This window comes from Mustela putorius, unplaced genomic scaffold (genome assembly GCF_011764305.1).
Source record: "Mustela putorius furo isolate JIRA1106 unplaced genomic scaffold, ASM1176430v1.1 tig00003932_pilon_pilon_pilon:0A:0A, whole genome shotgun sequence".
Lineage (NCBI taxonomy): Eukaryota > Metazoa > Chordata > Mammalia > Carnivora > Mustelidae > Mustela > Mustela putorius.
In genome coordinates this window covers 6,134,637-6,141,087 of record NW_025422077.1, presented here as the reverse complement: position 1 = coordinate 6,141,087, position 6,451 = coordinate 6,134,637, and positions in this window count along the sequence as shown.

Here is a 6,451-nt window from a genome sequence, read left to right as displayed (position 1 = left end):
TTTCACTAGAGGCTTAACTCTCCATTTCTGTCATTTCTGTACTGTCTGTGGAACACATCACATATGTTTTCATGCTCAGAGGACAGTTTGAGGGACAGGCTGGGTGCTTCCCTGGGGTTGATGGGTGATGCATCTCTAGGGACCGGGTTGAAGTCTCAGGTGCGGGCCATCTCATGGGTCATCTTGTCCCCCCGATGGGTCCCAGGCTCCCCACTCCCATGACACTTCTGTCGCCTTTTTCTCTTTCTAAATCTCTCTTTTCTTTCTCTCTCTTCTCTACCCCCCCAGCCACTTGGCTCCCTGCTCTAAAATGCACAAGGCAAAAGGTAGGTAGAAGAAAGAAATCGGTAAAGGTACTTAGAGAAAGAAAATATATTGGGTTTTTCTGTAGCTGCCCATTACGTGTCATGATCCCTGTTGTCAAGGAGTATGTAATTTTTATGTCACATTCGTAAATACGTCTAAGGGCTAATAAGCCAGTAGTGCAGCTAATTTATTTCATGTTGGTACTATCTTATCTTGTGTCCCACTGGTTACATGGAATTTTAGTGGGGGAAAAAACGGTTGTTTTTTTCCCTGTTGGGAGGAGCTGAACAAGGAAAGATCCTCGCCAAGAAGGAAATATGTCCACTGACAGTCGGCGGTTGGGTTGTTCACGGGGTGGTGATCCTCTCAGTGTGGGTATATAAGGCTGCCACACACACACACACAATGACTGGACTTGATTTCCTGGTGACAGGAGAGTAAGTAATTATGTCTTAGTTTCTGGTATCACTGCAGGAGTGGTGGGATCTTCCCATCCAGAGAATTCCACAGATGTCACTGTTCCAGTTAATAGAGGTTTGCTTTGAACTATTGCCTTTGGGAGAAGCATTCCAGAAGGAAGGAGTTTAGAGCCGTCTTCTGCCTTGCAGGCATTACTAGATAATTGTGGCAAAGGGAGACTCTATCTGAGAGCCGTGTTGCTCCCTGTCACGGCTAATAAATGACAATAAGGAAACGATCTTTCACTGAACTGTTGGCAGAAGAACTACATTTAAAAGGCAAAATTTGTGAGTGAAATGATGGGAGCTCCGTTTCCCTGACACATTTCACGCTTTTCTTCTTCTTCTTTTTTTCTTCTTACAAGTCTGTCCTTAAAGATTTCTGAAGCCCAACAAGACCCACGTATGAGCCATCTTTTCCTAAGTTACAAATGAGGTAAATAAAGGCACAAGCGAATTGTGGAATCGAGAAGAGCTTGAATAAAAATGTAGGCTTGGATGACCAGTGATCTAAACTTCCCGTGGGCCGGGCATCATTGCTGACCTGATGTCCATATCCACCCAAGGATTAAAAATATTTAGGTCGAAGAATGGATTGTTGCAGAAGGACGCAAGAATGCAGAGGAAGTAGTTCTATTGGTGACATTGATAAGAAGTTTTAATATTCATAGTTCAGTCGTTTCTGTTTTTTAAAGTAAGGGCACTTAAAAAATGGTAGTGTCAGCAAGTCATGGACTGGAGGAGGCCTTGCCTAATACTCAGTGGGAAGACCAGAGCTCCAGAGGCCAGAGCCCCCTAATGGGCAGAATTACAGATCACATTGGCGGAGGCGGGCACAATATCCCTGGGCCCAGGACTTTTTGGATCCAGGATCACATTTATAGAAAAAAGCCTGTCATATTTAGACCAATTGATGGGTCCCCATGAATTCTGAAAAGACCTAGAGCTAGTCCAATTTTTTCCTTCATAACTGTTGGAAGGGTCGAAAGCCATTTTACCATTAGAACATATGCATCTCCAAGTAGTTGTTGAATGTCTTCTGGGCGTGAGTTGGATTTCCTGGAGGTTTCCTAGTTTTCAGTTCAAGATGACCTCCATGGCTAGGTGACAATTGTTTGTTTGAGGGAGCTCAACTTGGCCACCTTTTGTTTGTTTGTTTGTTTGTTTGAGGAAGCTCATTTGGCCACCTTTTTTTTGTTTGTTTGTTTTTGGCCTGGTAATCAGATTCATCATTAGTTTCTGACCAATGGTGCCTCTAGAAGAAAACAGTATTTGGGCTCATTTGTATTTTGAGTGATAAAGTAGTTCTATACCCTGACCCACTGAAGACTATTTTGATTAGAAGTTAAGAGTGGCTAGAAGGAGTAAATCCTCAAGTGGTGATTGAAGAAAATCTATTTCCTAAACAAGTTTTCTTATCCATGTGTCCTTAATTACCACCGACCCTGTTGTCAGCACGGGAACTTTCACATCGAAATATTTCTCAGAATGGGTCTTAGCATTGACATTTTTTACACTTTGTCACAATACACATAATCTGAAGAATACAGACATAGTTTGATTTTTTTCATGTAATGACGAGAAACGCAAATGCTGACTTGACATACATCCACATAAAATTTTTTCCTCTCACGTTTAACTGAACATCTTGGTGAATCCAAAAGAACTGCTATAATCACTTTATGCAACATGCTGTATTAGTATTTCCAAAGTTTGTTCCAACCCATTTCTTCTTTTATGCTCTAAAACATCTTCATGACGTTGTTTGATGCGATGGAGCCACAAGAAGACAGACGTGCCCAAGGTCAGTTTGACTTCCAACTGGTCGTGTTTGCCATGTGGCTCTCAGACACAGGCCTTTGACCAGCTGAGGAGCCACTCGGGGGCGCGACCAGGCCAGGAGCCCGACCAGGTGCAACAATGCAGATGGCGCCATCTTGCCAAGCTGGCTCTGGCTACCTCTTTGCTAAGCTAGACAGAACACCGTCCATGTGCCTGTGCACTTTCCCTGGGGTTGAGTGGTCTACTTTTGTGTCCATATTCTCTGAGAAGGGCCAGTGGGAAATGGACAGGGGGCAGAAGAGCATGTCTGCGGGTATCTGGTTCTTCCAACGTTTCCGAGGTCAGAGATTTTAAAAGATTTTAAAGGTCCTTTGTTAAATTAAATTGAGTTCAGTATTTTCAAAGAAAATGGGGAGGGGGGTTCTCTATCCCACCTGCTCACCACTCAGTCGTGGAATTCCTGGGTGGAGCCCATGGTGGGGGGGCTCACAGGCTTGGAGCTTGGGAAAGGCGCTGCCCCTGTTTGTGGTAGCCAACTGCCAAATCTCTTCTCTCCACCCCACGCCCCTTGAACCCCAGTCTATACCTTCACTTGCCTGCTGCTATTCTGTTTTTAAATATACTCCTTAATGTGGTATCATGCATGTAAACATACCATCTTCAGTGGCATTAAGTACATTCCTATCTTGCAGCCATTACCACCATCCATCTCCAGAACTCGTTCCATCGTGCCACACTGAAGTTCTGTCGCCATTAAACAGCTAACTCCCCATTCCCCCTTCCTCTTAGCCCCTGGCCAGCCATCTTTCTTCTTTCTATCTCTGTGAATTCAATGACCTTAGGTACATCATAAAAGTGTAATCGTGCAGAATTTTCTCTTTGTGATTGGCTTATTTCATTAGCCAGCAGCGCTACCAGGGTTTATCCATACTGGAGCGTGTGCCAGAACTTTCCTTTTGAGGGCCGAATAATATTCCACTGTATACCATATTTTGTTTACCCATTCATTTGTTGGCGGACACTTGGATTGATTCCAGCTTTTGGCCAAATATTCCACTGTATACCATATTTTGTTTACCCACTCATTTGTTGGCGGACACTTGGATTGATTCCAGCTTTTGGCCAAATTTTCTCTTGAATGTTCCAGTGTTTCTTTACAACCTGGCATCATCCACTTGGGCCCCTGAGTGTCTCCTTTCCTACACTAGTCACCTAAACATCCTGGAGGAGCTTATGTATATATAGGCATATGTATATATGTGTGCATATATATGGACGTAATTGTGTATATATGTAGTTTTTTTAAAAATCCTTTCTAAGAGGCCCTTAATACGTTTTCTTCGCTCTACATCTCTCGAACTGAGCTGGGATCCTGCTTTCTCCGTAAAGTCTCCCTAGGCCTTTCTCAGCTCAAAAGGACTTTTTTTCTTTCAAATCCTGTGCAGCTATTGTCAGCAACAATCTTTCTGGCAATGAATCGTATGCTGTTTTATGACATCTCTTCTACCGTCTAGAACTGTTATTGAAACACTTCATTTAACTTTCCACGTTGCTCTCTTCCTGCTCTAACTAGATGATTCACTCCCCTAGAGTAGATGTTGTGTATCTTTGGGCCCCACTGCCCCAGTGTGTGTTTGCACTGTACCTCACACACAGGTATTTAATACACACATTTAATACTTCTACTTAAAAGTTATGAACCTGATTGCACTTTAATGCAGGGAAGTAGAAGATCAAGAGCCAGCTTCCAAAATTATTTTTTCTGTACTGATTTCTTTGTGAATGTCTTACAAAAAAATGATCCAATAGAGTGTAAGAAATCTTCCTGTTAGCATCCAGGGTTAATGGGCACATTTATCTTTCCAGAGAGAAAGGAGATTACTATTTAAATGTCTTATTTTTAACTTCAGCGTTTCAGATAAAGCATTCTTATATATGGTTTTGAATTAGGAATTTGGCAATAATACACACTCTTGGCAGAGCACCCAGAGATGATGTTTCCATTTAAACCCATTTGATTAGAGGCCGTCTCGACCTCTTCAGGTCTTAAATCACGACAGAATGCTTGCTGTTGCAGGGGTTCTTTATTTTAACTTTTGTTAATGAAATTTGTTACATCCTCGGTATTGTTAAAAAATGCCATTTGGCCCTCGTTTTTAATGGGCCTTTTGTTACGGGACTGCTTTCTCCATACAGCGGCTCGGGGTATACAGCCTTTCCTATTTCTTCTCCTGCCTCTTCCCCGTTTTCTCCTGAATAAGTAGGCATCAGGGGTACGTGCAGCTGGAAGGGACAGACCCCTCTCAGCGGCTTAAACAAATTGTATATTTTTTCCTCGCATCATAAGAAAGAACAGAAGTGAGTTTTCGGTGCAGCTGGTTCAGCTGCTCAGCAAAGACTGGTTTTTTGTTTTTGTTTTTGTTTTGTTTTGTTTGTTTTGTTTTTGAGATTTGTATGTATTCTTTTGACAGACAGATCACAAGGAGGCAGAGAGACAGGCAGAGAGAGAGGAGGGAGCAGGCTCCCCGCTGAGCAGAGAGCCCGATGTGGGGCTCGATCCCAGGACCCTGAGATCATGACATGATCATGATCATGATCATGACCCTTTGATCATGATCAAAGCCACAGGCAGAGGCTTTAACCCACTGAGCCACCCAGGCGCCCCAAGACCCGGAGATTTTAAGAATTTTCACTTGACTATCCTTAGCATTATGTCTTCAGGTTTGTTTGGTCAAGCTCCAGGGGTCTCCACTCCACCTGAGAACAAGGGGATGGGGGATGGGGTGGGCGGGTCCTTTTAGCAGGAAAGCAGAGACCTTCCCAGAAGCCTCTGCAGGCCTTCGCTGGTGTCTCATCGGTCGTGCGCAGGTCCCGTGACCACCCTTCCCGGCAAGGGGAGGCCGGAGGAGCACTTGCGTTCCAGTGTCTCTAGCGGAGGCTGCGGGGTGGGGGAAGGGGCGCAGTGGCGGCTGTTAGTGATGACGTTGGCCGCGGTGTACACCCTGCTTGGGAAATTGCATCTCAAATTTCGCAGTTTACCTAGCTGTTTTCCACACGTTAGGTGCTAAAATATTTGTTGAGTTGGAGAGTGATATCTGCTTCCTGGGAATTTTGTGGACCTTTGTGCTGACTTTCAAAACTCCTGCATAAAAAAATTATTCATTTCTTAGTTGGGAGGAGCTATAAAAAATCGCAGGTGCACCCGTGTGTGCACACACGTACACACAGGCGTGCACACACACACACACACACACACACACACAACCATTTGTGGGCAAGTTATAAAATGGAGTTTGTGTCCTAAACATTGTGTCTTTCCTAAGAATGGAGATATCTTCCTCTATAACCACAACCTATTTAGGACGTCAGCAAACTTAGCATGTTGCGATACTTTAACCATTCACATTCCAATTTTGTCAGTTGGCTTAAAATTTTTCTTTACGGCACAGAAGCACGAGATCAGTCTAGAGGGTGGAATTACATTCAGTTTTCCTGTCGCTTTAGCTTCTTTGACCTGGAACATTTCCATAGTGGCACTGCTTATCTTAGGAGAGCCCTTTCCTCCCGCTGTCTTACACTAGGTTTCCCTAGAAGCAGCAGTTTTCAAACTTTTTGGTCTCAAGGCTCCTTTCCACTCTTAAAAGGCCCTTTTCCACTCCCTTTATTGGGCAAGATTAAAAACAAACAAAACACCAAGAAACCAACTATTGGGCGAGATATATAAGTACTAAGGATACAATGCACAGCATGACCATAGGTAACGCTGCTGTAGGATATATAAGAAAGTTACTAAGAGAGTAAATCCCAAGAGTTCTCCTCAGAAGGGAAGAAAATAAGAATGTTCCTTGTTTAAAAAAAATTTTGACCCCAAAGCACTTTTGTTTATGTGGGTTATAGCTATGGAT